Source organism: Pseudorca crassidens, chromosome 4, assembly GCF_039906515.1.
Source record: "Pseudorca crassidens isolate mPseCra1 chromosome 4, mPseCra1.hap1, whole genome shotgun sequence".
Lineage (NCBI taxonomy): Eukaryota > Metazoa > Chordata > Mammalia > Artiodactyla > Delphinidae > Pseudorca > Pseudorca crassidens.
In genome coordinates, this window is record NC_090299.1 from 19,916,196 (window position 1) to 19,936,661 (window position 20,466).

At 39.6% G+C, this 20,466-nt stretch overlaps 1 long non-coding RNA gene across 1 annotated transcript in view; it reads left to right on the forward strand.

The window, feature by feature from the left end:
• Positions 1 to 20,466, forward strand: part of LOC137223444 (uncharacterized) — a 118,509-nt gene that overhangs the window by 21,271 nt on the left and 76,772 nt on the right. Inside the window, exon 2 of the long non-coding RNA XR_010942879.1 lies at positions 8,098 to 8,261. This is a non-coding gene — a long non-coding RNA (uncharacterized lncRNA). The remainder of the gene's footprint in view (positions 1 to 8,097; positions 8,262 to 20,466) is intronic.

Sequence of the window (20,466 nt, forward strand, 5' to 3'; positions counted from 1 at the left end):
GAGGATGCTGGCAGATCATCTCCACTTGGTCCTTCCTGAGAGCCCACCACCAGTCAGACCACCACAAGGCTTTCCTTTATTCCAAGTCCTCTCAGACAGGAAGACCTGCGATAGGACATGCAGGGAGTGGAGGGGTGCCAACGTCGTAATCATAACCTCTCCCTTCACCTCACAAGAGTGGACTCTATTTCCTAGTCACATTTGTTAGGTTTTTGAAGGACAGAGTTTGAGTGTCATCTTTGCCAGGGAAAGAGAGAGGAGGCTGTTAAGGAGCTGGCAGCCGTTTTAAAGAGAAAGGATCAGCGTGTTTACCTCTTCCTCCCGGCCTTGCTCCTGCTGCCCTCCCAGCAGACACACACACACACACACACACACACGTGTGCTCATACCCCAGTGGAAACACCTGCACACACATACATGCAGGCACACGTGCCCATACATACAACCTTGCGTCTTCAAAGCCAGTGAATCTGAGCTGTCCGGGAAGGCACACGTGCTGTCATTCTGGCCTGTTCTCACTCTGGTGGGAGCAGGTCTTCTCCAAGTCTAGCATTTGTGCCGAAGGTTATTCAGTGATAGTGGCCCTTCCTGGGAAGCCCGTCCAACCACAAAAGGCGTTCTTTATTTGTTTGGGAGTGATTTCAGTCTTTTATCCTCACATATGAGTCCACAGTGATGCTTAAGGGAGGCTAAATTACTGCCACCAAGCTGATCTGATTCACTGGACACCAAGGACTATGGGGCACATCTACATACAAATATGTATTTCCTGTACTGTGAATGCAAATGATTTAGGGTTTTTTCCTAGACTTTTTATCCTTTGCTGAGGACTCCCCTGGGGAGGATAACTGAAACCACTGAAGACCCAGTGTAGTCATTCTGGCACGTTTGTAAGCTTCCTCTGTGACACCTCTGTGTACTGGAGCCCTTCTGTACCTGAGTTCACTGTTTCCACCAGGTGGAAGACCGGGCTGGTGTGCGGCAATGGCATGGAAAGCAAGGGGCCTGTAGGAATGACCCCTGAGATTCTGTTGTTCTGGGAACTTCTGGCTGGGTTGGTTCTGGGTGAGCTCACAAGCTCAGGGCAGTCAGAGCTGGAAGGATGTCTAGTCCCTCCCTACTCAAAGTGTGGCCTGAGGACCAGAGAAACGAACATGATCCAGGTGCTTGGTAGCCTGCAGTATCGCAGCCCCCAGCCTAGGCATGTCGAATCAGAATCTGCATTTTCACAAGAGCCCCCAGTGATCTGTAGGCATGTAAAAGAGAACGGCCAGTCAGCTCCCTCATCTTATGGGCTATTCTAATAACTGTCCCTCTGAGATATATTGTACTGAGAAAATGTCTACATGGGGAATAGAAAGGAAGCAAGGCAGCAGAAATTTACAGCATGGAACTCTGACTCTGGGGTCTCTGGGTGGCAGAAGGACCAAGGAACCCAGAGGTAGGCAAAGAGATAGACAGTGGCATGAGAGGGCGCAAAGGGAAGGTCTGAGTGGACACAGACTTCCTTGACATCCCTTTCTCCTCTCCTCTTCTCCTTCCCCATAAAGTCGCTGCCACTAACCTCATGGGTGCCCACTTCTAGGCTGGGTGATGATTTTAAGAGACCTTGGTCTCTAAGAGTTTTATGGTGTGTTCATTTGTCCACTCCTGCCAGAGAACTAAAAGTAAAATAACAGTAAGCTGTAAAACAGGTATAAAAAGTCTAATGAGGGGCTTCCCTGGTGGCACAGTGGTTAAGAATCCGCCCGCCAAGGCAGGGGACATGGGTTCAAGCCCTGGTCCGGGAAGATCCCACGTGCTGCGGAGCAGCTAAGCCCGTGCCCCACAACTACTGAGCCCATGTGCTCTAGAGCCCGTGCTCCACAACAAAAGAGAAGCCACCACAATGAGAAGCCCGAGCACCACAACGAAGAGTAGCCCCCGCTCGCCACAACTAGAGAAAGCCCATGCGCAGCAATGAAGACCCAACACAGCCAAAAATAAATTAAAAAAAAAAAGTCTAATGAAATTCTTGTTCTCCCATCGATGAATACTTTGATCTGTGCTTTAAAATAGCAAATGCAAGTTGCATGTGTGAGCCCCAGCTTTGCTGGTGCCCTAGGCACATCAATGGGGAGTCAGACCCTGACCAGTGCACCCTCGTCCTGCCCTTGTAGTGGTTTGAGGAGACTCATTCCTGACACTAGATGAGGAAAGGTCCCAGCTCTGTGGCTCCCTCCCAGTGACAGAGCCACTTACCAGTAGATTGGGGACCAGAACCTGGTTTCTGGGTTCCACCTGTTGAGGCATTTCTAGTCAGGTCACCAGCAATCCTAGGTCCACCTCAGCACAGCTGGTGCTCTGAAGAAATAATGAAAATAATGTTAGCTTCCAAGGCTTGGCACAAACTAGGATCTGATTTGAGTTTATCCACATCTTGGTGTCTGGGAGTTCTCTAGTCTTTGAAAATCATGTGACTTTCAAAATGATCTAGAATTTGTGAAACACCCTATGAGGCCAACGCTTTTCTTGCTGTAACCTTTATGGTTCTCCTTCAAGGCAACACTTTCTCACTAAAACTTTGAATTACAGCAATTGCTCATTCTCATATTCATTGGATTGTTACTATATTCCAGCCAGGAGGCTAAGCAGCTCTACTTAATTAATTTAATCCTACAGTAGCCTATGGGTCAGTACTATTATTATCCCCATTTTACAGATCTAGTAACTGTCTCAAGGTCACTCAGTAAGTGGGGAAGCAGAGATTTGAACACAAAGAAATCTATCTAGATGAGCCTAAGCTATTAATCACTGTGTTATCATCCATTAAAGGTGTATGCAGCCCTTCTCTCTGTTTTTTTTTTTTTTTTTTTTTTTAAACCTCTGCTTTGGCTTTTTTGCAAGGGAGGGAGACTACTCGTATCCTACCTGGTGGAACTGGTTTCCAACTATGAGTAAGAGGTTTGGGATATAACATCTCAGTCCTCCACCTCATTCTTCCATGTGGTATTCCGCTACTTGGGAGAGGTTTCCTTCTCTCCTAGTGGCATGACTATCTCCAGTTTCTTTGGTTAGCAAAATACCAAGACTATATCACCTTACTAGGTCAAGTGTTTTGGTAACGGAAATAGTCAGCTTCAGTGAAACATTTCCCCGACCTCCAAGTTAGAGAATGGTTTTGCTCAGATTTCAGCAAGACCTGAGGGTTAGAAAGGAGTTTAAAAGCCCTGTTGTCCAAATTCCTATCTAATTTATGACTCCCCTTTATAACCTTCCACGAAGCATCATGTTGTGTTTTGGTTTGTCTTTTAATCAGTCAAAGGTGGCCTTGTGCTTATTGACACTTCCAATGATTAAAATAAAAAATCTTTTCTTTCGCCTTGTTCTGAATCTTCAACCTGGTTTTCTTGTCTCCATCTTTTTTCTTCTTCGAACCTAGTTGTCTGCTTGATGTGAACATCCAAGTTAATTACATCTGGAAATAAATCCCTTCTTTCAGTTATAGAATGATTAACTGTGTAAATTTAAATTAACCCAGCACCAAGTCAGAATTTTGAAATCATCTTTTTGGCAACTCTTTGGTGAAGCTTGTTTCATCTACTGATTTTTCTTGGGGATACGATTAATACCGTCCATTTTCAACGAGAGGCCATATACACACAATGGAAGTCATTTAATTGTTGTCTCTGGTTTTTATATTTCTCTTCTGGCCTGAAGAGCTGTACCTTTTGTATTTTATTGGGAGAAATTTATCAGACACGTGGCATTCTATTTTTATCTCTTAGGCTCACCTCAGAGTCCAAATGTCAGCATTTTTGGAAAAAACACTGGGCTAGAAGCCAAAACAACCAAGTGAATCCTAGGTTGGACTCTTCCCTTAGTCAAGGTATTAACCTTTGGGAATCCTGGTTTTATCCTCAGGAAAATGGGCATTCTGCCAGCTCTGCCCTTGTCATAGGAATGTTGAGAGGCTTGAAATAGGGAACGTATGTAAGAGCACTCAGTAAACTGTAATACAGGATGGAAGATAAAAGCCCAAAGCCCTGGGTTCACAGAATGGTTATGAAGTGGATAAGAATGGAGATGGGGAGCCAGAGAGCATGAGAACCCCAAACTCTCAACTTGACAGTTGATTTTTATCTATCTGGAGTGTGTGTCTGCAGATGTCAGGGAGGGGGTGAGATTAAGTTGCCTCAGAGCTGAGCATTCCTTTCAGTGAGAAATGTGTCTGTCAGGGCATTTCAAAGCAACACAGAGAGAGTGAGTGGACAGTCATTGTACCAATTTAATGAACACTAATTAAGCACCCTGTTTGTAAATAGCGCTGAAGATAGTATAAGGTAAACCTTACCTGGCCATTTCAGGAGGTGTCATTAACCAGAGGTGTGTTGTTCCGGCCACCACTGTGCACGGCTCTCAATGGCTCTGAGCATCGTCAGGCACCTGATTTACATCTTTCAGACATTTTCATCAACAGGATTAGCTCTCGGTTGGATATTATCCCACCAAATTGTATTTTTCCCAAGATTTTTATAACTCCAGTGCCATCCTAGTTCTAAGACCTTCTCTTTAAAGAAGTCTTCACATTAAAGAAGTAGTCACAGATCCTCTTTCTTCCCCTGTTCCTTTCGAGATTCTAAATTAATTTCTTTCTCCTTTAAATTCTTATTTTTTATGATGCTTTTTGAAAATAATATAATTTTATGAGGAAATCCATGAAACAAAATTCAGCCCAAAACGCACGTAGTGAATACTTAATGCAATAAATAATTCAGCTGTCATTTCCACCATCCATCCCAATGGATAAATGTTTTACTTGTATTTCTTTGAAAAATAATGAGTCTTTCAGTTAACAATAATTCTTAATTTTATACCAAAGAAACCCATCATTATGTAGTGAGTTTTGCCTTCTATGGGCATCAATGGCAATGCCTTTTGAGGGAATCTACCAAGGTAGTAACAGGTGAACTCAGAGCTAAACCCTGCCAAAGGGCAGAGGCTTCCTCTCCCAAGTCATAAAGAACAAAGGGGACTGGAGGAGATGTCGGTGGCAGGAGGAAGCTTTGGAGCCGTAGAGGAGAGCGCAGCAGCAGGGGTACAGAGGGCAAATCGGAGATTCCCGCACAGAGGATCAGTGCCAACCAGCACTCACCAGCCCAAGAGGCTTGTCTGCTCATCCGCCGGGGCAGGCGGGGGCTGGGAGCTGAGGCTGGGGCTTCCTAGGATCCCAGGGAGAGGACTGGGGTTGGATGCGTGAACACAGCCTGAAGGGGTTAGTGCACCACGGCTAGCTGGGAGGGAGTCCGGGAAAAAGTCTGGAGCTGCCGAAGAGGCAAGAGACCATTGTTTTGGGGTGCGTGAGGAGAGGGGATTCTCTCAACCACTGCGCCACCAGGGAAGCCCCACATGACTCTTTTTGAATTATGGTTTTTTCAGGACATATGCCCAACAGTGGGATTGCTGGGTTGTATGGTAGTCCTATTTGTAGTTTTTTAAGGAACTTCCATACTGTTCTCCATAGTGGCTGTATCAATTTACTTTCCTACCAACAGTGCAAGAGTGTTCCCTTTTCTCCACACCCTCTCCAGCATTTATTGTTTCTAGATTTTTTGATGATGGCCATTCTGACTGGTGTGAGATGCTATCTCATTGTAGTTTTGATTTGCAGTTTTGATTCTCTAATGATTAATGATGTTGAGCATTCTTTCATGTGTTTGCTGGCAATCTGTACATCTTCTTTGGAGAAATGTCTGTTTATGTCTTCTTCCCATTTTTGGATTGGGTTGTTTGTTTTTTTGTTATTGAGCTGCATGAGCTGCTTGTAAATTTTGGATGATAATCCTCTGTCAGTTGCTTCATTTGCAAATATTTTCTCCCATTCTGAGGGTTGTCTTTTGGTCTTGGTTATGGTTTCCTTTGCTGTGCAAAAGCTTTTAAGTTTTATTAGGTCCCATTTGTTTATTTTTGTTTTTATTTCCATTTCTCTAGGAGGTGGGTCAAAAAGGATCTTGCTGTGATTTATTTCATAGAGTGATCTGCCTATATTTTCCTCTAAGAGTTTGATAGTTTCTGGCCTTACATTTAGGTCTTTAATCCATTTTGAGTTTATTTTTGTGTATGGTGTTAGGGAGTATTCTAATTTCATACTGTTACATGTACCTGTCCAGTTTTCCCAGCACCACTTATTGAAGAGGCTGTCTTTTCTCCACTGTATATTCTTGCCTCCTTTATCAAAGATAAGGTGACCATATGTGCGTGGGTTTATCTCTGGGCTTTCTATCCTGTTCCATTGATCTATATTTCTCTTTTTGTGCCAGTACTATACTGTCTTGACTACTGTAGCTTTGTAGTATAGTCTGAAGTCAAGGAGCCTGATTCCTCCAGCTCCAATTTTCGTTCTCAAGATTGCTTTGGCTATTCAGGGTCTTTTGTGTTTCCATACAAATTGTGAAATTTTTTGTTCTAGTTCTGTGAAAAATGCCAGTGGTAGTTTGATAGGGATTGCATTGAATCTGTAGATTGCTTTGGGTAGTAGAGTCATTTTCACAATGTTGATTTTTCCAATCCAAGAACATGGTATATCTCTCCATCTATTTGTATCATCTTTAATTTCTTTCATCAGTGTCTTATAATTTTCTGCATCCAGGTCTTTTGTCTCATTAGGTAGGTTTATTCCTAGATATTTTATTCTTTTTGTTACAATGGTAAATGGGAGTGTTTTCTTAATTTCGCTTTCAGATTTTTCATCATTAGTGTATAAGAATGCCAGAGATTTCTGTGCATTAATTTTGTATCCTGCTACTTTACCAAATTCATTGATTAGCTCTAGTAGTTTTCTGGTAGCATCTTTAGGATTCTCTTGTATAGTATCATGTCATCTGCAAACAGTGATAGCTTTACTTCTGCTTTTCTGATTTGGATTCCATTTATTTCTTTTTCTTCTCTGATTGCTGTGGCTAGAACTTGCAAAACTATGTTGAATAAGAGTGGTGAGAGTGGGCAATCTTGTCTTTTTCCTGATCTTAGTGGAAATGCTTTCAGTTTTTCACCATTGAGGATGATGTTGGCTGTGGGTTTGTCATATATGGCCTTTATTATGTTGAGGAAAGTTCCCTCTATGCCTACTTTCTGCAGGGTTTTTATCATAAATGGGTGTTGAATTTTGTTAAAAGCTTTCTCTGCATCTGTTGAGATGATCATATGGTTTTTCTTCTTCAGTTTGTTAATATGGTGTATCACGTTGATTGATTTGCATATATTGAAGAATCCTTGCATTCCTGGAATAAACCCCACTTGATCATGGTGTATGATCCTTTTAATGTGCTGTTGGATTCTGTTTGCTAGTATTTTGTTGAGGATTTTTGCATCTATGTTCATCAGTGATATTGGCCTGTAGTTGTCTTTCTTTGTGACATCTTTGTCTGTTTTGGTATCAGGGTGATGGTGGCCTCGTAGAATGAGTTTGGGAGTGTTCCTCCTTCTGCTATATTTTGGAAGAGTTTGAGAAGGATGGGTGTTATCTCTTCTCTAAATGTTTGATAGAATTCACCTGTGAAGCCATCTGGTCCTGGGCTTTTGTTTGTTGGAAGATTTTTAATCACAGTTTCAATTTCAGGTCTTGTGATTGGTCTGTTCATATTTTCTAATTCTTCCTGGTTCAGTCTCAGCATGTTGTGCATTTCTAAGAATTTGTCCATTTCTTCCAGGTTGTCCATTTTATTGGCATAGAGTTGCTTGTAGTAATCTCTCATGATCTTTTGTATGTCTGCAGTGTCAGTTGTTACTTCTCCTTTTTCATTTCTAATTCTATTGATTTGAGTCTTCTCCCTTTTTTTCTTGATGAGTCTGGCTAATGGTTTATCTATTTTGTTTATCTTCTCAAAGAACCAGCTTTGGTTTTATTGATCTTTGCTATCGTTTCTTTCATTTCTTTTTCATTTATTTCTGATCTGATCTTTATGATTTCTTTCCTTCTGCTAACTTTGGGGTTTTTTGTTCTTCTTTCTCTAATTGCTTTAGGTGCAAGTTTTGTTGTTTATTTGAGATCTTTTCTGCTTTTTTTTCTCTTTTTTTGCGGTACGTGGGTCTCTCACTTTGTGGCCTCTCCCGTTGCAGAGCACAAGCTCCGGACGCGCAGGCTCAGCAGCCATGGCTCACAGGCCCAGCCGCTCCGTGGCATGTGGGATCCTCCCGGACCGAGGCACGAACCCGTGTCCCCTGCATCGGCAGGCAGACTCTCAACCACTGCGCCACCAGGGAAGCCCATCCTGCTTCTTAAGGTAAGATTGTATTGCTATAAACTTCCCTCTTAGAGTTGCTTTTGCTGCATCCCATAGGTTTTGGGTCATCGTGTCTCCATTGTCATTTGTTTTGTAGGTATTTTCTGATTTCTTCTTTTATTTCTCCAGTGATCACTTTGTTATTAAGTAGTGTATTGTTTAGCCTCTATCTGTTTGTATTTTTTACAGATCTTTTCCTGTAATTGATATCTAGTTTCATAGCGTTGTGGTTGGAAAACATACTTGATACAATTTCAGTTTTCTTAAATTTACCAAGGCTAGGTTTGTGACCCAAGATATGATCTATCCTGCAGAATGTTCCATGAGCACTTGAGAAAAATGTGTATTCTGTTGTTTTTGAGTGGAATGTCCTATAAATATCAATTAAGTCCATCTTGTGTAATGTGTCATTTAATGCTTGTGTTTCCTTATTTATTTTCATTTTGGATGATGTGTCCATTGGTGAAAGTGGGGTGTTAAAGTCCCCTACTATGATTGTGTTATTGTCAATTTCCCCTTTTATGGCTGTTAGTATTTGCCTTATGTATTGAGGTGCTCCTATGTTGGGTGCATAAATATTTACAATTGTTACATCTTCTTGGATCGACCCCTTGATCATTATGTAGTGTCCTTCTTTGTCTCTTGTAATAGTCTTTATTTTAAAGTCTATTTTGTCTGATATGAGAATTGCTACTCCAGTTTTCTTCTGATTTCCATTTGCATGGAAAGACTTTCAGTCTGTATGTGTCTCTAGGTCTGAAGTGGGTCTCTTGTAGACAGCATATATATGGGTCTTGTTTTTGTATCCATTCAGCCAGTCTCTGTCTTTTGGTGGGAGCATTTAGTCCATTTACATTTAAGGTAATTATCAATATGTATGTTCCTATTCCCATTTTGTTAATTGCTTTGGGTTTGTTATTTTAAGTCTTTTCCTTCTCTTGTGTTTCTTGCCTAGAGAAGTTCCTTTAGCATTTGTTGTAAAGCTGGTTTGGTGGTGCTGAACTCTCTCAGCTTTGCTTGTCTGTAAAGGTTTTAATTTCTCCATCCAATCTGAATGAGATCCTTGCTGGGTAGAGTAATCTTGGTTGTAGGTTTTTCTCCTTCATCACTTTAAATATGTCCTGCCACTCGCTTCTGGTTTGCAGAGTTTCTGCTGAAAGATCAGCTGTTAACCTTATGGGGATTCCCTTGTGTGTTATTTGTTGTTTTTCCCTTGCTGCTTTTAATATGTTTTCTTTGTATTTAATTTTTAATAGTTTGATTAATATGTGTCTTTGGATGTTTCTCTTTGGATGTATTCTGTATGGGACTCTCTGTGCTTCCTGGACTTGATTAACTATTTCTTTTCCCATATTAAGGAAGTTTTCAACTATAATCTCTTAAAATATTTTCTCTCCTTTTCTTTTCCTCTTCTTCTGGGACCTCTATAATTAGAATATTGGTGTGGTTAATGTTGTCCCAGAGGTCTCTGAGACTGTCCTCAGTTCTTTTCATTCTTTTTTTTTTATTCTGCTCTGCAGTAGTTATTTCCACTATTTTATCTTCCAAGTCACTTATCCGTTCTTCTGCCTCAGTTATTCTGCTATTGATCCCTTCTAGAGTATTTTTAATTTCATTTATTGTGTTGTTCATTGTTGTTTGTTTCCTCTTTAGTTCTTCTAGGTCCTTGTTAAATGTTTCTTGCATTTTCTCTATTCTATTTCCAAGATTTTGGATCATCTTTACTATCATTATTCTGAATTCTCTTTCAGGTAGACTGCCTATTTCCTCTTCATTTGTTAGGTCTGGTAGATTTTTACCTTGCTCCTTCATCTGCTGTGTGTTTTTCATTTTGCTTATCTTACTGTGTTTGGGGTCTCCTTTTCACAGCCTGCAGGTTCGTAGTTCCCGTTGTTTTAGGTGTCTGTCCCCAGTGGCTAAGGTTCGTTCAGTGGGATGTCTAGGTTTCCTGGTGTAGGGGACTATTGCCTGTGTTCTGGTGGATGAGGCTGGATCTTGTCTTTCTGGTGGGCAGGTCCACGTCTGGTGGTGTGTTTTGGGGTGTCTGTGACCTTATTATGATTTTAGGCAGCCTCTCTGCTAATGGATGGGGTTGTGTTCCTGTCTTGCTAGTTGTTTGGCATAGGGTGTCCAGCACTGTAGCTTGCTGGTCGTTGAGTGAAACTGGGTGTTGGTGTTGAGATGGAGATCTCTGGGAGATTTTCGCCGTTTGATATTACGTGGAGCTGGGAGGTCTCTTGTGGACCAGTGTCCTGAACTTGGCTCTCCCATCTCAGTGGCACAGCCCTGACACCTGGCTGGAGCACCAAGAGCCTGTCCTCTACACGGCTCAGAATAAAAGGGAGACAAAATAGAAAGAAAGAAAGAGGATAAAATAAAATAAAGTAAGATAAAATAAAATAAGTGTATTAAAATAAAAAAATAAAAAGAAAAAATGTTTTAAAGTAAAAGAAAAAAACGGACGGTCAGAATCCTAGGACAAATGGTGAAAGTAAAGCTATACAGACAGAATCTCACACAGAAGCATACACATACATACTCACAAAAACAAGAAAAGGGGAAAATATAATCTGTCTTGCTCCTAAAGTCCACCTCCTCAATTTGGGATGACTCGTTGTCTATTCATGTATTCCACAGATGCAGGGCACATCAAGTTGATTGTGGAGCTTTAATCCGCTGCTTCTGAGGCTGCTGGGAGAGATTTCCCTTTCTCTTCTTTGTTCGCACAGCTCCCGGGTTTCAGCTTTGGATTTGGCCCCGCCTCTGCATGTAGGTCGCCTGAGGGCGTCTGTTCTTCTCTCAGACTGGACAGGAGCAGCTGATTCCGGGGCTCTGGCTCTCTCAGGCCGGGGGGAGGGAGGGGTACGGATGCGGGGCGAGCCTGCTACGGCAGAGGCCTGCGTGACGTTGCACCAGCCTGAGGCGCGCCGCGCGTTCTCCTGGGGAAGTTGTCCCTGGATCCTGGGACCCTGGCAGTGGCGGGCTGCACAGGCTCCCCAGAAGGGAGGTGTGGATAGTGACCTGTGCTCGCACACAGGCCCCTTGGTGGCGGCAGCAGCAGCCTTAGCATCTCATGCCTGTTTCTGGGGTCTGCGCTGATAGCCGCGACTCGCGCCCGTCTCTGGAGCTCCTTTAAGCAGCACTCTTAATCCTCTCTCCTCGCGCACCAGTAAACAAAGAGGGAAGAAAAAATCTCTTGCCTCTTCAGTAGCTCCAGACCTTTTCCTGGACTCCCTTCCGGCTAGCTGTGGCACACTAGCCTCGTCCAGGCTGTGTTCACGCAGCCAACCCTAGTCCTCTCCCTGGGATCCGACCTCCGAAGTCCGAGCCTTAGCTCCCAGCCCCGCCCGCCCTGGCGGGTGAGCAGACAAGCCTCTCGGACTGGTGAGTGCTGGTCAGCACTTGTCCTCTGTGTGGGAATCTCTCCGCTTTGCCCTCTGCACCCCTGTGGCTGCGCTGTCCTCCATGGCTCCAAAGCTTCCCCTCCGCCACCTGCAGTCTCCACCTGCGGAGGGCCTTCCTAGTGTCTGGAAACCTTTCCTCCATCACAGATCCCTCCCACTGGTGCAGGTCCCATCCCTATTCTTTTGTCTCTGTTTATTCTTTTTTCTTTTGCCCTACCCAGGTACGTGGGGAGTTTCTTGCCTTTTGGGAGGTCTGAGGTCTTCTGCCAGCGTTCAGTAGGAGTTTTTCCACATGTAGATGTATTTCTGATGTATCTGTGGGAAGGAAGGTGATCTCCACGTCTTACTCTTCCGCCATCTTCTCCACCAAGATTTCCTTCTTTTTTATGGCTCAGTAATATTCCATTGTTATATAGTTTATTTATATATATATATAATATATCCAACGTCGTCTTTATCTTCGTTTATCTATCGGTGCTTGTCTTACTTCTATATCTTGGCTATTGTAAATAATTCTGCAATGAATATAGGAGTGCATGTACCTTTTGGAATTAGTGTCTTTGTTTTCTTTGGAAAAATACCCAGAAATGCAATTACTGTATCATATGGTAGTTCTATTTTTTTTTTTTTTTTGAGGAACCTCCCTACTGTTTTCCATAGTGGCTGCATCAATTTAACATTCCCATCAACTGTACGTGAGGGTTCCCTTTTCTCCACATCCTTACCAATACTCATTATTTGTTATCTTTTTGATATTAGCCATCTGACAGGTGTGAGGTGATACCTCATTGTTGTGTTTGCATTTGCTATTTGCGTTTTCCTCTTCGGATAAATGTCTGTTCAGGTCTTCTGCCCATTTGAACTTGGGTTGTTTGTCTTTTTGATGTTGAGTGTATGAGTTCTTTATATATTTTGTATATTAACCTCTTATTAGATATGTCATTTGCAGATATTGATATTTTCTCCCATTCAGTACATGGATTTTTTGCCTTATTGATAGTTTCCTTTGCTGTACGAAAGCTTTATTGTTTGATGTACCCATTTATTTATTTTTGCTTTTGTTTCCCTTGCCTGAGGAGACATATCAAAAACATATTGCTAAGATCAAGATCAAAGAATATACTGCCTATGTTTTCCTCTGGGTGTTTTGTGGTTTTGGGTCTTCGATTTAAATCTTTAATCCATTTTGAATTTATATTTGTGCATGGTGTGAAAAAGGAGTCCACTTTCATTCTTTTGCATGTAACTGTCCAATTTTCCCAACACCATTTATTGAAGAGAATTTTTTGCCATGTATATTCTTGCTTCCATTGTCGTAAATTAATTGACCATATACACATGGGTTTATTTATGGGCTCTCTGTTCTGTTCCATTGATCTGTGTGTCTGTTTTTGTGCCAGTACTATACTCTTTTGATTATTGTGGCTTTGTAGTGTAGTTTGAAATCAGGGAGCATGATACCTTCAGCTTTGTTCTTTCTCAAGCTTGTTTTGGCTATTTGCTGTCTTTTGTGTTCCATACACATTTTAGAATTATTTGTTCTAATTCTGTGAAAAATGTCATTGTTGTTTTGATATAAATTGTATTGAATCTGTAGATTGTCTTGGGTAGTATGGTCATTTTAACAATATTAATTCTTCCAATACATGAGCCCAGTGTATATCTCCATTTGTTTGTCATCTTCAGTTTCTTTCATTAGTGTCTTATACTTTTTTGAATACAGGTATTTTACTTCCTTGGTTAGAGTTATTCCTAGATATTTTATTCTTCTTGATGCAATTTGTAAATAGGACTGTTTTCTTAATTTTTCTTTATGATAGTTCATTGTTAGTATACAGAAATCTGTTGCTTTTTTTTTTTTTTTTTTTTTTTTTTGCGGTACACGAACCTCTCACTATTGTGGCCTCTCCCATTGTGGAGCACAGGCTCCGGACACGCAGGCTCAGCGGCCATGGCTCATGGGCCCAGCCGCTCCATGGCATGTGGGATCTTCCCGGACTGGGGCACGAACCCATGTCCCCTGCATCGGCAGGTGGACTCTCAACCACTGCGCCACCAGGGAAGCCCTGTTGCATTTTTATACACTAATTTTGTATCCTGCAAATTTACTGAGTTCAGTGATGAGTTCTAATCATTTTTTGGTGTCGTCTTTAGGATTTTCTATCTATAGTATCACGTCAGCTGTAAAAAGTGACAGTTTACCTTCTTTCCGATTTGGATTCCTTTTATTTTTAGTGTCTGATTGCTGTGTCTAGGACTTCCAATATTATGTTGAATTAAAGTATCAAGAGTGGGCATCCTTGTCTTATTCCTGATTTTAGAGGAAATGCTTTCATTGTTGATTACAGTGTTAACTGTGGGCTTGCCATATATAGCCTTTGTTATGTTGAGGTACGTTCCCTCTGTATCCACTGTATTGAGAGTTTTTTTTTTTTTATCATAAATGGATGTTGAATTTTGTTAAAAGCATTTTCTGTATCTATTGGGATGATCATGCAATTTTTATTCTTCACTTTGTTAATGTGGCATATCACATTGATTTGTAGATATTGATTTTCATCCCTGGAATAAATCCCACTTGATCATGGTGTATGATCCTTTTATTTTATTGTTGGATTCAGCTTGCCAATATTTTATTGAGGATTTTTGCATCTATATGTTCATCTGTGATATTGGCCTGTAATTTTCTTTTTTTGTGATTATCTATCTTGTTTTGGTATCAGGGTGATGCTTGCCTCATAGAATGAGTTTGGAAGCACTCCTTTCATTGCAGTTTCTTGGAATTATTTGAGAAAGATAGGTATTAACTCTTCTCTAAATGTTTGGTAGAGTCACTTGTGAAGCTACCTGGTCCAGGAATTTTGGTTTTTGGGAATTTTAAAAATTACTGCTTCAATTTCATTACTGGTAATTGGTCTCTTCATATTTTCTATGTCTTCCTGATTCATTCTTAGGATACTATATATTTCTAGGAATTTGTCCATTTTATTGGTGCGTTTTATTGGTGCATAATTGTCCATTTTATTGGTGCATAATTGTCCATGTAAAAAGTGCAGTGCACTTTTTACACCTGTGGTTTTGGTTGTAACTTCTCATTTTTCATTTGTGATTTTATTTGGGCTCTCCTTTTATAGATGAGTATAGTTAAAGGTCTACCAATTTTGTTTATCTTTTTAAAGAATCAGCTTTTAGTTTCATTGATCTTTTCTGTTGTTTTTTAGTCTCTTTTGCATTTATTTCTGCTCTGAACTTTATGATTCCTTTCCTTTTACTAATGATGAGTCTGGCTAAAAGTTTATCAATTTTGTTTACCTTTTTAAAGAACTAGCTCTTAGTTTCATTGAGCTCTTGTTTTTTCTAGTCTCTGTTTCATTATTTCTGCTCTGATCTTTATGATTTCTTTCCTTTTACTAATTTTAGAGTTTGTTTGTTCTTTTTCTAGTTTTTTTTTTTAGGTGTATGAGTAGGTTGTTTATTTGATTTTTTGTTGTTGTTTTCTCCCGAGGTAGGCTTTTATCACCATAAAATTCCTTCTTAGACCTGTTTTTGCTGCATTCCATAGATTTTAGTTTGTTGTGTTTTTCTATTTTCATTTGTCTCCAGGTATTTTTTATTTCTTCTTTGATTCCTTCACTTATCTATTGGTTGTTTAGTGGCATATTGTTTAGCCACATGTTTGTGTTTTTCGCAGTATTTTCTTGTAGTCTCATAACATTGTGGTTGGAAAAGATGCTTGGTATTATTTCAGTTTTCTTAAATTTGCTGAAACTTGTTGTGTGGCCTAGCATCTGATCTATCCTGGAGAATGTTCTATGTGCACCTGAAAAAAATGTGTATTCTGCTGCTTCTGAGATGAAATATTCCAGGTATATCTGTTAAATCCATCAAATGTAAGTGTTGTTTAAGGCCAGTGTTTTCTTATTGATTTTCTGCCTGGATGATCTGTCCATTCATGTAAGTGGGATGTTAAGGACCCTTATTATTATTGTTATTGTCAGTTTCTCCATTTATATGTTTTTTTTTCCATTTATATGTTTTAATATTTGCTTTATGTATGTAGGTTCTCCTGTGTTGGGTGCATATATATTTATAATTGTCATATCTTCTTCTTGGATTGATCCCTTGATCATTATGTAATGAAATTCTTTGTCTCTCATTACAGTCTTTTTTTTTAAATCAATGCTACCTATTCTTTTTTTTAAAGATAAATTTATTTGTTTTTGGCTGTGTTTGGTCTTCATTGCTGCAGGCGGGCTTTCTCTAGTTGTGATAAGTGGGGGCTACTCTTTGTTGCAGTGCACAGACTTCTTATTCCGGTGGTTTCTCTTGTTGCGGAGCACCGGCTCTACTTCAGTAGTTGCAGCACACGGGCTCAGTAGCTGTGGCTCGTGGGCTCTAGAGTGTAGGCTCAGTATTTGTGGCACATGGATCTAGTTGCTCCATGGCATGTGAGATCTTCCTGGACAAGGGCTTGAACCCATGTCCCCGGTACTTGCAGGGGACACCAAACCACTGCGCCACCAGGGAAGTCCCAAGTTTTTGTTTTAAAGTCTATTTTGTCTCATATAAATATTGCTACCCTAGCTCTTTTTTCATTTCCATTTGCATGGAATACCTTTATCCATGCCCTCATTTTTAGTCTGTGTGTGTCTTTAGATCTGAAGTGAGACTCTTGTTAGTGAGCTTATATATGGGTCTTTTTTTTAATCCATTCAGCCACTTTTTGTCTTTTCTTTTTTTTTAGGTGACTTTGGGTCATTTATTTTTTATTTAAAATAACAACTTTTTTCACACTTATTTTACTTTTATTGGAATAAAATTGCTTTACAGTGTTGTGTTAATTTCTGCTGTACAATGAAGTGAATCAGCTATATGTATACCTATATCCCTCCCTCTTGGACCTCCCTCCCACCCCACCAATCCCACACATCTAGGTCATCACAGACCACCAAAGCTGAGCTCCCTGTGCTACACAGCATGTTCCTACTAGCTACCTATTTTACACATGGTAGTGTATTTATGTCAAACATAATCTCCCAATTCGTCCCACCCTCCCCTACCCTCCTGTGTCCACATGTCCTTTATCTATGTCTATGTCTCTATTCCTGCCCTACAAATAGGTTCATCTGTACCATTTTTCTAGATTCCTCATATATGTGTTAATATATGGTATTTGTTTTCTCTTTCTGACTTACTTCACTCTGTATGACAGACTCTAGGTCCATCCGCATCTTTATGAATGACCCAATTTCGTTCCTTTTCACGGCTGAGTAATATTCCATTGTATATATGTACCACATCTTCTTTATCCATTCATCTATCATTGGACACTTAGGCTGTTTCCATGTCCTGGCTATTGTAAATAGGGCTGCCATTAACATTGGGGTAAATGTGTTCTTTTGATTTATGGTTTTCTCAGGGTAAATGCCCAGTAATGGATTGCTGGGTCATATGCTAGTTCTATTTTTAGTTTTTTAAGAAACTTCCATACTGTTCTCCATAGTGGCAATTTACAGTCCCACCAACAGTGCAAAAGGGTTCCCTTTTCTCCACACCCTCTCCAGCATTTATTGTTTGTAGATTGTTTGATGATGGCCATTCTGACCAATGTGAGGTGATTCCTCACTGTAGTTTTGATTTGCATTTCTGTAATAATTAGTGACGTTGAGCACATTTTCATGTGCCTCTTGGCCATCTGTATGTCTTCTTTGGGGAAATGTATGTTTAGGTTTTCTGCCCATTTTTTAATTGGGTTGTTTGTTTTTTTGATATTGAGCTGCAGCAGCTGTTTTTATATTTTGGAGATTAATCCTTTGTCCATTGATTCATCTGCAAATATTTTCTCCCATTCTGATGGTTGTCTTTTTGTCTGGTTTATGGTTTCCTTTGCTGTGCAAAAACTTTTAAGTTTTATTAGGTCCCATTTGTTTATTTTTGTTTTTATTTTCATTACTCTAAAATGTGGCTCAAAAAAGACCTTGCTGTGGTTTATGTCAAAGAGTGTTTTTCCTGTATTTTTCTCTAAGAGTTTTATAGTGTCTGGTCTTACATTTAGATCTTTAATCCACTTTGAGCTTACTTTTGTGTATGGTATTAGGTAGTGTTCTAATTTCATTCTTTTACATGTAGCTGCCCAGTTTTCCCAGCACCACTTATTGAAGAAGCTGTCTTTTCTTCCTGTATACTCTTGCCTCCTTTATCAAAGATAAGGTTACCATAGGTGCATGGGTTTATCTCTGGGCTTTCCATCCTGTACCATTGATCTATATTTCTGTTTTTATGCCTGTACAGTACTCTCTTAATTACTGTAGCTTTTTAGTATAGTTTGAAGTCAGGGAGCCTGATTGCTCCAGGTCCGTTTTTCTTTCTCAAGATTGCTTTGGCTATTCAGGGTCTTTTGTGTTGCCATATAAATTGTGAAATTTTTTGTTCTAGTTCCATGAAGAATGCCATTGGTGGTTTGATAGGGATTGCATTGAATCTGTAGATTGCTTTGGGTAGTAGAGTCATTTTCACAATATTGACCTTCCAATGCAAGAACATGGTATATTTCTCCATCTGTTTATGTCATCTTTGATTTCTTTATCAGTGTTTTATAGTTTTCTGAGTACAAGTCTTTTGCCTCCTTAGGCAGGTTTATTCCTAGGTATTTTATTCTTTATGTTGCAGTGGTAAATGGGAGTGTTTCCTTAATTTTCTTTTTCCAAGTTTTTATTGTTAGTGTATAGGAATGCCAGAGATTTCTGTGCATTAATTCTGTATCCTGCAACCTTACCAAATTCATTGATTAGTTCTCGTATCTCGTATGAGTTTTCTGGTGGCATGTTTAGGAATTTCTAGGTATAATATCATGTCATCTGCACACAGTGACAGTTTTACTTCTTCTTTTCCAATTTGTATTCCTTTCATTTCTTTTTCTTCTCTGATTGCTGTGGCTAGGACTTCCAAAACTATGTTGAATAAGGGTGGCAAGAGTGGACATCCTTGTCTTGTTCCTGATCTTAGTGGAAATGCTTTCAGTTTTTCACCATTGAGTATGATGTTTGCTGTGGAGTTTGTCATATATGACATTTATTATGTTGAGGTAGGTTCCCTCTATGCCCATTTTCTGGGGAGTTTTTATGATAAATGGGTGCTGAAATTTTTCAGAAGCTTTTTCTGCATCTACTGAGATGATCATATGGTTTTTATTCTTCAGCTTGTTAATATGGTGTATCATATTGATTGATTTGCATATAGTGCATAATTCTTGCATTCCTGGGATAAATGTCCCTTGATCATGGTGTATGATCCTTTTAATGTGTTGTTGGATTCTGTTTGCTAGTATTTTGTTCAGGATTTTTGCATCTATGATCATTAGTGATATTGGTCTGTAATTTTCTTTTTTTGGCATATATTTGTCTGGTTTTGGTATTCAGGGTGATGGCCACTTTGTAAAACCTATTTGGGAGTGTTCCTCCCTCTGCAGTTTTTTGGAGGAGTTTGAGGAGGATGGGTGTTAGCTCTCCTCTAAATGTTTGATAGAATTCACCTGTGAAGCCATCTGGTCCTTGACTTTTGTTTGTTGGAAGATTTTTAATCACAGTTTCAGTTTTGTTACTTGTGATATGTCTGTTTATATTTTCTAATTCTTCCTGTTTCAGTCTGGGAAAATTTTACCTTTCCAAGAATTTGTGCATTTCTTCATGGTTGTCCATTTTATTGGCATATAGTTGTTTGTAGTAGTCTCTTATAATCCTTTGTATTTCTGTGGTTTCATTTGTGATTTCACCTTTTTCATTTCTAATTTTATTAATTTGTGTCCTCTCCCTTTTTTTCATGATGAGTCTGGCTAAAGGTTTATCAATTTTGTTTATCATCTCAAAGAACGAGCTTTTAGTTTTATTGATCTTTGCTATTGTTTTCTTTGTTTCTATTTCATTTATTTCTGCTCTGATATGTATGATTTCTTTCCTTCTACTGACTTTGGGTTTTCTTTGTTTTTCTTTCTCTAGTTGCTTTAGGTGTAAGGTTAAATTGTTAATTTGAGATTTTTCTTGTTTCTTGAGGTGACATTTAATTGCTATAAAGTTTCCTCTTAGAACTGCTTCTGCTGCGTCCCATAGGTTTTAGGTCATTGTGTTTTCATTGTCATTTGTTTCTATGTATTTTTTTTTTATTTCTTCTTTGATTTTTTCAGTGATCCCTTGGTTATTTAGTAGCACACTGTTTAACCTCATGTATTTGTGCTTTTACTGTTTTTTTTTTCTGTAATTGATTTCCAACCTCATAACATTGTGGTCAGAAAAGATGCTTGACATGATTTCAATTTTCTTAAATTTTCTGAGTCTTGATTTGTGACACAAGATGTGATCTATCCTGGAGAATGTTCCATGTGCACTTGAGAAGAAAGTGTATTCTGCCACTTTTGGGTGGAATGTCGTATAAATATCAATTAAATCTGTCTGGTCTATTTTGGCATTTAAAGCTTGTGTTTCCTTATTTTCTGTTTGAATGATCTGTTCATTAGTGTAAGTGGGGTGTTAAAGTCCCCTACTATTATTGTGTTACTGTTGATTTCCCCTTTTATGGTTGTTAGCATTTGCCTTATATATTGAGGTGCTCTTATATTGGGTGCATAAATATTTATAATTGTTATATCTTCTTCTTGGATTGATTCCTTGATCATTATGTAGTGTCCTTCCTTATCTCTTATAACAGTCTTTATTTTAAAGTCTATTTTATTTGATATGAGTATTGCTATTCCAGCTTTCTTTTGATTTCCACTTGCATGGAATATCTTTTTCCATTCCTTCACTTTC